Source organism: Neoarius graeffei, chromosome 3, assembly GCF_027579695.1.
Source record: "Neoarius graeffei isolate fNeoGra1 chromosome 3, fNeoGra1.pri, whole genome shotgun sequence".
NCBI classification, from domain to species: Eukaryota; Metazoa; Chordata; class Actinopteri; order Siluriformes; family Ariidae; genus Neoarius; species Neoarius graeffei.
In genome coordinates this window covers 32,882,548-32,893,514 of record NC_083571.1, presented here as the reverse complement: position 1 = coordinate 32,893,514, position 10,967 = coordinate 32,882,548, and positions in this window count along the sequence as shown.

Below are 10,967 nucleotides of genomic sequence, written 5' to 3'. Positions count from 1 at the left end.
TGTCAGTCAGTCTCTCCTCTCTCTGTCTGTCTGCCTCTGTCTCTCTGTCAGTCAGTCTTTCCTCTTTGTCTGTCTGCCTCTGTCTCTCAGTCATTCAGTCAGTCTCTCCCCTCTGTCTGTCTGTCTGTCTGTCTGCCTCTGTATCAGTCTGTTTGTCTCTCTCTGTCTGTCTGTCAGTCAGTCTTTCCTCTCTGTTTGTCTGCCTCTGTCTCTGTCAGTCAGTCTCTCCTCTCTCTGTCTGCCTCTGTCTCTCAGTCATTCAGTCTTTCCTCTTTCTCTGTCTGTCTGCCTCTGTCTCTGTCATTCAGTCAGTCAGTCTCTCTCTGTCTGCCTCTGTCTCTCTCTGTCAGTCAGTCTCTCCTCTCTGTCTGTCTGCCTGTCTCTGTCTCTCTGTCAGTCTGTCTCCCTCTGTCTGTCTCTGTCAGTCAGTCTTTCCTCTCTGTCTGTCTGCCTCTGTCTCTCAGTCAGTCAGTCTCTCTTCTCTCTCTGTCTGTCTGCCTCTGTCTCTCTGTCAGTCAGCCAGTCTTTCCTCTTTCTCTGTCTGTCTGCTTCTGTCTCTGTCCTTCAGTCTCTCCTCTCTCTGTCTGGCTCTGTCTCTCTGTCAGTCAGTCTCTCCTCTCTGTCTGTCTGCCTGCCTCTGTCTCTCTGTCAGTCTCTGTCAGTCAGTCTCTCCTCTCTCTCTGTCTGCCTCTGTCTCTCAGTCAGTCAGTCAGGCTCTCCCCTCTGTCTGTCTGTCTGCCTCTGTATCAGTCTGTTTGTCTCTCTCTGTCTCTGTCAGTCAGTCTCTCCTCTCTCTCTCTGTCTGACTCTGTCTCTGTCAGTCAGTCTCTCCTCTGTCTGCCTGCCTCTGTCTCTGTATCAGTCTGTTTCTCTCTCTCTGTCTGCCTCTGTCAGTCAGTCTCTCCTCTCTGTCTGCCTGCCTCTGTCTCTGTCATTCAGTCAGTCAGTCTCTCCTCTCTCTCTCTCTCTCTGTCTGCCTCTGTCAGTCAGTCAGTCAGTCAGTCAGTCAGTCAGTCAGTCAGTCTCTCCCCTCTGTCTGTCTGCCTCTGTCTGTATCAGTCTGTCTCTCTCTGTCAGTCAGTCTTTCCTCTCTGTCTGTCTGCCTCTGTCTCTCAGTCAGTCAGTCTCTCCTCTCTCTGTCTGTCTGCCTCTGTCTCTCAGTCAGTCAGTCTCTCCTCTCTCTCTGTCTGTCTGCCTCTGTCAGTCAGTCAGTCAGTCAGTTAGTCTCTCTGTCAATCAGTCTGTTTGCCTCTCTCCCTCACTCTCTCTCTCTCTCATTTCACTGAGTATAATTCGCATGGTTGTTACAGCCAAGGCATTTAAAAAAGGGTCATGTGATCGGAGCGTGACGAATCAGAGAAGGATACGTCATGACTGATGAAACCCAATCAGAAAATGAATGCAGGTGTCTGCGTCATCATTTGTAAACATCACTGTTTCTGCTCTGTCCAATTGAAAAGGCAACCTAAGAGGAGGCCAGCAGCGTTTATTAAAATGTCTCAGTTTTTGGGGCTCGTAAACTCCAGAGTAATGTGGACACCAGGCGTAAACATAGCAAAAGTGAAGCGTTTTAAAACTGAAACGAATTAATGTGGACATAGCCTCGATTATAGTCGAAGTTCACTTATAAACTGAAGAAGTGAACTCAGATATTATATTACTAAAACAATGAGGCTGATAAAGATTTTGTTCTTCTAATTCGATTAGAAGTAGCTTTGAACATTACTCAAATTATGTTATCACTCATACCTGCTGTATTCCTTGGTTTGACTTTCAAATTTTAGCCAAAATGTTTTTCTGGCACTGCACGTCTCGGCAAGCAGACTTGTTTGATCATGAAGTAATTGTTTCCCCATCATTCACCAGGGCTTAAATGAATAGTTTCATGGAACTAGGAGAGAAAAAATTCCTGCTCCACACTGTGTCAGGGGTAAGCAGGTCAGAACAGGGGCAATAACAGCCGAGAGAGGTGGAGTCACAGTGCTTTATTTGGGTTTGAGACAAATTTTGGGGCAACCAAAAACATAATTGTGGATGATAGGTGGAATTAGATCAAATGACAGAGGAGTTCGATGAATTGTTCCATCTCATCATCTGTAGCCGCTTTATCCTGTTCTACAGGGTCACAGGCAAGCTGGAGCCTATCCCAGCTGACTACGGGTGAAAGGCGGGGTACACCCTGGACAAGTCGCCAGGTCATCGCAGGGCTGACACATAGACACAGACAACCATTCACACTCACATTCACACCTACGGTCAATTTAGAGTCACCAGTTAACCTAACCTGCATGTCTTTGGACTGTGGGGGAAACCGGAGCACCCGGAGGAAACCCACGCGGACACGGGGAGAGCATGCAAACTCCGCACAGAAAGGCCCTCGCCGGCCACGGGGCTCGAACCCGGACCTTCTTGCTGTGAGGCGACAGCGCTAACCACTACACCACTGTGCTGCCCTGAATTGTTCCAATTAAAAGCTATTTTTCAACTACTTTACAAAATCACTCTGAGAATGCTTGAAAAGAATGCTAAGAATATTTGTGCACTGCCAAAAAAATCTCATTTTATATATATATATATATAATATTATATATAAAACAAAAAAAAAAACATACAAAGCAGTGATGTATCTAGCTACCTAAGCAACCTAATAATGTTGTGGGCCAATTTGTATTGCCAAAATGCAACATGATCCTACCACCACCATGCTTCACCATTTGGTGAAAACTGTGTTTTCGCCAAACATATGTTTTGCTCTGTTCCCCATCTGAGCAGAGAACCTTTTTCTACTTGTTTACCAAGTCTCCAACTTGGTCTATACACCTAAAATCTAACTGATAAGTTTCCAGAACTTTATCTTTTGGGGTCAACTGTACAAAGTAATGGCGAGTGCAGAAGAGAAGTGAAGAAAACAGTGCAGGCAGGTGGGAATGGATGGAAGAGAGTGTCAGGAGTGATTTGTGACAGAATGTTGGCAGCAAGAGTGAAAGGGAACGTGTACAAGACAGTATGATTTGGAGACAAAAAGACAGGAGGCTGAACTGGAGGTAGCAGAGCTGAAGATGTTGAGGTTTTCACTGGGAGTGACAAAGTTGAACAGGTTTAGAAACGAGAATAGTAGAGGGACAGGACATGTAGGACAGCTTGGAGACAAAGTAAGAGAGGCGAGATTGAAATGGTTTGGACATGTACAGAGGAGAGATCCAGGACGTATTGGGAAAAGAATGCTGGAGATGGAGTTACCAGGTAGAAGGAATAGAGGAAGACCAAAGATGAGATTTATGGATGTGGTGAAGGAGGACATGAGGATGGTTGGTGTGATGGAAGACAATATAGAGGACAGGAAGGACATTATCTGCTGTGTAGAAGAAGATGATGATGATCACATATTGTTTTGATAGCTCCTTGGTCTTCGTGATGTTTTCTGTATACATACAGTATACATGTGTTCTGTAACAAACTCTTGCTTCATCCAGGTGTATTTAAGTTCATCTCATCTCATCTCATCTCATTATCTCTAGCCGCTTTATCCTGTTCTACAGGGTTGCAGGCAAGCTGGAGCCTATCCCAGCTGACTACGGGCGAAAGGCGGGGTACACCCTGGACAAGTCGCCAGTTCATCACAGGGCTGACACATAGACACAGACAACCATTCACACTCACATTCACACCTACGGTCAATTTAGAGTCACCAGTTAACCTAACCTGCATGTCTTTGGACTGTGGAGGAAACCGGAACACCCAGAGGAAACCCACGCAGACACGGGGAGAACATGCAAACTCCGCACAGAAAGGCCCTCGTCGGCCCCGGGGCTCGAACCCGGACCTTCTTGCTGTGAGGCGACAGCGCTAACCACTACACCACCGTGCCGCCCTAGTTAAGTTCATGTGACACTTTATTAATAACACATGAATTGACACTATTCAATGACTTGTTTGACTTCTGATACAACTGGTTGCACTAGAATTCCCCCTTCACCTGAATATTTGCATAAATTCACAACATATTATTCCAAGGAAGTGCCTTCTGGGTTCAGGTTGCAAGACGACAGAATATGAGAAATGTTCATGGACGGAGAAGCCTTATTTGCATAAAGCCCTGTCAAATGGAAAAGATATGTCAGATATGTGTTGTATGGATCTCTAACATCTCACACACACATACTAGGGACAAGTAAATTCATGCACATATAGGCACACCTCGATACATAAACATTCATCCTCATACGCCCTCTGTATTTATCCTTTCAACACATTCCTGTGAGCTATTCCACATACAATCTGTCTCTCTCTCTCTCTCTCTCTCTCACACACACACACACACACACACACACTCTATCTCTCTCTCTCTCTTTCTCTCTTCCTCTCTCCAACTCATTCTAACCTGAACCCTAAAACCAAGTCTTAACCTTCAAACAGTCCTTTGAAGAAGTGAGGACCAGACAAAATGTCCTCACACTGTTGGTAAAAAACATATTCCGGTCCTCAATATGTAGCAAGTACAAGTATGTACACACACACACACACTGCTATACATGTATATACTGTATGGTTACACACAATGCATTTACTGACTTCAAAGGAACAATGCCAAACAGGCGTGGACATGCCTTGTGGCACTTGTGCAGTTTGCACACCCATATGTGTGTGTGTGTGTGTGTGTGTGTGTGTGTGTTATACTGCAGCTTTGTACGGTATGATACAACATACAAGTGTAGCTACAGAATGCTGGTGTTTGAGATTTCCTATTAAAATTCTTCATAAGTCAAGAAAATTTCGTACACAACTACACATTATGTGGTTAATAAATGGAAATGTCATAAGAATGTTTATATTTATACACACACGTTATGTAAAACATTTTCAGAGCACACTGTCTGACAATTTTAGTATTCTCCGGAAAATGTGAAGTTCAGCTAACTTCAAACTGTTACCGCGAGTGTCCGATTAAACCAACATACATAATGCTTACGCAAACAATTGGCCAAGTAGTTTAGCTAGCTTGGAATAACGTTCAAGGAAACGAGTGAGCCTTGAAAAAGCAACAAAAAAAATTTAAGACGTTTTTACGGTAAAATAGCAGTGCGGAAACTTCAGGAAACGTGAGCTACATTATTAATCCTCACAGTTGTGATGCAGCACGAAAAGCGTCAAACTTCAGAAAGCAAAAAATCTTAGCTGTTCCGATAGAAATGATAACGTTTTAGAAACAAGAGAGTGTTAATGTTAATGTGTGCTTTGTAGCTACACTACTGTCAGAGCTGCTGTTACAGAGAATTAAGCAACACATTCTGACCAATCAGATTCAAGAATTAATGATTAGTTCTGCCATCTGTGCTGGGGTTAAGAGAGAGAGAGATAGAGGCCCAAAGCAACATAGGCCCACACACACACACACCTGCAGGCTGGGTGGGTGTTGGGGAATTTGTTCCACACTGAAACTGGCAGGAAAGCTTCAGGCAGACAAAAGACAGAGAGCACACTTCACACGTTCGGCCAAAGAAATACAATGGAACACTGAACATGATTAAAAAACAGCGCACACACACACACACAAACACACACACACACGTATCCGTTTTCCATTCCATACTCTCACAACTCCACACACTTCCTCTTAGCTTCACTGCTGTTCCTGAACTTTATACTTTAATAATCAAATAATGATCTGAGACATAAACAGGATTAAATGTACAATCAGCAAATTTTACACGTACAGCTGAGAGCAAAGGTTTGCACACCCTTACTACAAAATCAACACTGCAGTACATTTAGTGTTTGGTTTCACGGGTGTTCCTTCATTACTACATATAATAACATTTTAAAAAACAGTTTATGCTAATGGGCGGCACGGTGGTGTAGTGGTTAGCACTGTCGCCTCACAGCAAGAAGGTCCTGGGTTCGAGCCCCGGGGCCGGCGAGGGCCTTTCTGTGCGGAGTTTGCATGTTCTCCCCGTGTCCGCGTGGGTTTCCTCCGGGTGCTCCGGTTTCCCCCACAGTCCAAAGACATGCAGGTTAGGTTAACTGGTGACTCTAAATTGACCGTAGGTGTGAGTGTGAATGGTTGTCTGTGTCTATGTGTCAGCCCTGTGATGACCTGGCGACTTGTCCAGGGTGTACCCCGCCTTTCGCCCGTAGTCAGCTGGGATAGGCTCCAGCTTGCCTGCGACCCTGTAGAAGGATAAAGCGGCTAGAGATAATGAATGAATGAATGAGTTTATGCTAATATCAAATATCAGTTAAAGACATTTTCTTCAAATAATAATAATAATAATAACAATGTTCTCGAATAACTTTTATTTCCAACTGAACTAACCGGTGACCTAATTAACGGCCTCTGATTTTATTTTTCACATCCTCCGACATGAGTCTTGACAAGGGCGGCACGGTGGTGTAGTGGTTAGCGCTGTCGCCTCACAGTAAGAAGGTCCGGGTTCGAGCCCCGTGGCCGGCGAGGGCCTTTCTGTGCGGAGTTTGCATGTTCTGTCCGTGTCCGCGTGGGTTTCCTCCGGGTGCTCCGGTTTCCCCCACAGTCCAAAGACATGCAGGTTAGGTTAACTGGTGACTCTAAATTGACCGTAGGTGTGAATGTGAGTGTGAATGGTTGTCTGTGTCTATGTGTCAGCCCTGTGATGACCTGGCGACTTGTCCATGGTGTACCCCGCCTTTCGCCCGTAGTCAGCTGGGATAGACTCCAGCTTGTACCCTGTAGAAGGATAAAGCAGCTAGAGATAATGAGATGAGATGAGAACAACAGCAGATCGAGTTATGTTAAAATATAACAAATAAATACGTAAACAAAAATATATTCATTTAATATGTACATATATTCAGCCAATCTCAAATATCATAGGAAACACTGCTCTAACCCTATTTTGCTTAATATGATTAATGTATGGTACATGGTGAAGAAATATCTTGGTATTTCTAATGATCTCTCTTGCTTTAGCCCCATTTGGGGCAATACAGATTTCAAACCAGGAAGATTGGACGCAGGCTTTAAAAGCTGGGCTGATAAAGGGATAAGGGCCATACATAATTTGTACTCTTCAAACAAACTCATGTCCTTTGAAGAAATTGTTAATAAATTTAATATACCTAAAAATCACTTCTTTAAATACTTACAAATAAGAAATTTTATATTTGTAGCTCAAAATAATACTTTAGACATGCCAACAATAAACAACCTAGAGAAAGAAATGTTAAGTGATTGTTATGCGAGAGGCTTAATTTCACATTTATACAGAATTATGATAGCAGGGTCACAAGAATCGTCAATTACTAAATTAGAAGCCTGGAAAAAGGACCTAAAAGAAGATTTGTGCACAGCAGACTGGACAGAGGCATGTAAGGAAGCTCAAACTCAAACAATAAGTGTAAGATTGAAACTACTACAATATAAGTGGTTGATGCGGACTTACATGACTCCATCTATTCTACACAAGTACAATGACGATATACCTGATACTTGTACAAAATGCAACAAATTTAAAGGTGATTTCTATCATTGTATATGGGAATGTGAACACATAATGTCATTCTGGGAGGGGCTGAGAGATATGATAAATAAGATAACAGGTATAAATTTAACATTATCAGCAAAAGTGTTTGTTATGCACTTATATCCTCTCGAAGTGACATTGGGAAGAAGGGAATATATTTTTCTTGACATGTGTTTGTTACAAGCAAAACGTTTAATTGCTTTATTCTGGAAAAGAATTCAAGCACCAAATGTGAATGATTGGTTGAAAGAAATGGCAAATAATATGGTCATGGAGAAAATAACATATATAGTGAAAGGTAAAGGCAGTAAATTTGAGGAGATATGGTACCCATTTTTAGCCTTTCTGGAAAAAGATGGAGGCAATGGAACACCAGATGTGAATAATACAGACACCAATTGAGAAGCTTTTTTTATTTTTTTTTATTTTTATTTTTAAATTTTTTAATTTTAATTTTAATTTATTTTATTATTATTATATATTTTTGTATTTATTTTTAATAATGTATGTATTAACGAGGTTTTTAATTAGTTATTATTTGTTTTCGGTTTAGTTCTTTCTGTCATTTGAATTTGGTTTATGTTAAACTTTAAAGGTTTTTTTTTTGTATTGTCTTATATATTGTCTTTGTTCAAATGTAAGTATACCAATGTTAAAACTCAATAAAAATATTTGGAAAAAAAAAAAAATATATATATATATATATATATATTCATTTATATTACTTTGAGGTTTTGCCGTGAGAAATCCAGGACAAAATCTCACAATATATTTCCCAAATTTCAGTAGGTGGTATGGAATGATACATTATTTCAAGAAAAAAAAGAAGGTACTAAAGTGAGTTGTTCCTTGTTGTTGAGGTGGTTGTTCCTCGGAGTGGGGGCATCACACGTCCCTTTAACGTGTCTTTAATGTGTATCTTTGACCAAGAAAGGTGAATATATAGTGTCCCTTTAAATCTTTACTCTCCAAACTAAATACCTTCAGTACCTTTTTAAAGGCACCAGTCCAGATATGATAGAAGTACCTTTTAGTACCCTTTGTTCTGTGAGTGTATTACAAATTCATGGCACGATATCTGTACAACACATCTCACACACACATACAAACTATATATATATATATATATATATATATATATATATATATATATATAATATAATGTTTTTTTCAAATAATTTGTATTTTACAACTTTCTACTGTTAATAAGGATGTTATTAAATACCAACAAATCCTTTAACTGCAGTACGACTTTTTTTAAAACCCATACATCTTTCCAAAATCTGGGTCACATTACGAGACATACTGGCCACGATACAACATATAATAGGAGCTCCATCTCTCTCTCTCTCTCTCTCTCTCTCTCTCTCTCTCTCTATATATATATATATATATATATATATATATATATATATATATATAAAATCACACACACACACACACACACACAGAGCAGTCCCACCCTGACAAAACCCAACCTTCAGGCAACACTTATCCTTTTTACAGGTAACGAGAGAGAGAAAGAGAGAGATTCAGGTCTAAAGAACAATATCAGAGTTATATTTTTGAGAGAACGTTTTAGTACCTCTGTATGAAACAGGGTGGGGTAGGGTGTGTGTGTGTGTGTGTGTTTGTTTGCTGCTTTCAGGGATCACAATGAAAATTCCAGCATTGGGTTTGGCTTGCTGTATACAATTGCCTCTTCCAGGCAAAAACAGCCCTCAGCGCGCGCACACACAGTTAAAGAAGAATGTGTGTGCCTTATCAAATTGCATTCTAGTTCCTTAGCATTTGGACTCCATTCAGTTAAAGTAATCAAGCACAAATTAATCATCATGTGACCAGAAGGTTAGAAGTTCAAATCCCAGGACTGCCCAGAGCCCTTTATTCATTCTACTTTACAAGTCATCAATTATTTAAAATGGTTTAAAAAGCTTCATCTGGGCTTTGCAAAATTTACACGTTACACATCGGACTACGCTGCTAGTCATCAGTTAAAAAGGGGCAAACGAGTGTATATTTACCCCTCAACAAAAAAACATTGCAGTCATCACAAGAATCTAGAATGATTGACACAAGTGTAATTGTTTTGGACTCTCCGATATTAAATGTCACCTGGGAAGCCATGCCCACTCTGCCTACTCCGCCCACTCCCCCTTCCTTACCTCATATGAGTAATCTCTCATCAGGATAAACAGACAATGTTTTGTGTTCATATAACACTCATACGTATGATATTGCTTTTGTACAACAGCTTATCTCATCTCACCTCATTATCTGTAGCCACTTTATCCTGTTCTACAGGGTCGCAGGCAAGCTGGAGCCTATCCCAGCTGACTACGGGCGAAAGGCGGGGTACACCCTGGACAAGTCGCCAGGTCATCACAGGGCTGACACATAGACACAGACAACCATTCACACTCACACCTACGGTCAATTTAGAGTCACCAGTTAACCTAACCTGCATGTCTTTGGACTGTGGGGGAAACCGGAGCACCCGGAGGAAACCCACGCGGACACGGGGAGAACATGCAAACTCCGCACAGAAAGGCCCTCGCCGGCCACGGGGCTCGAACCCGGACCTTCTTACTGTGAGGCGACAGCGCTAACCACTACACCACCGTGCCGCCCTTGTCAAGACTCATGTCAGAGGGTGTGAAAAATAAAATCAGAGGCCGTTAATTAGGTCACCGGTTAGTTCAGTTGGACAGCGCTAACCACTACACCACCGTGCCGCCCCGTACAACAGCTCAACAAACAATAAATTAACGAGGAACTGAAATTCCAGATAAAACATTTATTTATTTATTTTTGCTCCAGCAACAAAAACAGTTCTCAAATTAGCTGCAACTAGTCAAGTCAAGTTTATTTTTATAGCGCTTTTAACAATAGACATTGTCATAAAGCAGCTTTACAGAATGTCAATGACTTTAAACATGAGCTAATTTTATCCCTAATAGATCCCCAATGAGAAAACCTGTGGCGACAGTGGCAAGGAAAACTCCCTCAGATGACATGAGGAAGAAACCTCGAGAGGAACCAGACTCAAAAGGGAACCCATCCTCATTTGCGTGATAAAAATGTTATAATCACGTTATCTGTTAACAGTTTTAACATGAAGTCTGTTTTGTTAAAGTTATAAACTGTTCATTGATGGACACTTGAGTGCAAAACTGTTCATGACAACTGCAGTCCTAAAGTTAGCAAGTCAACTGAAGCCATAAATGCATTACTGTAAGTGTCCAGAGCGTCTTCCAAGTGTGACCCGTATGGGCCCGTCCTCCACAGGAGCGATGTGATGAGACTCCAGCCAGAAGTAGGGCATCAGGATGGATCAGGCAGGTCCGAGGAGCAGAAGAGGTCAGCATCTTAATCTCAGGATCGACATGTAACTCAGAGGGACAGACAACTAGATAGAGCATTGCGTGTTGTCATGGCAGCGCAGGCTGACCGACAGCCTGTAATCAG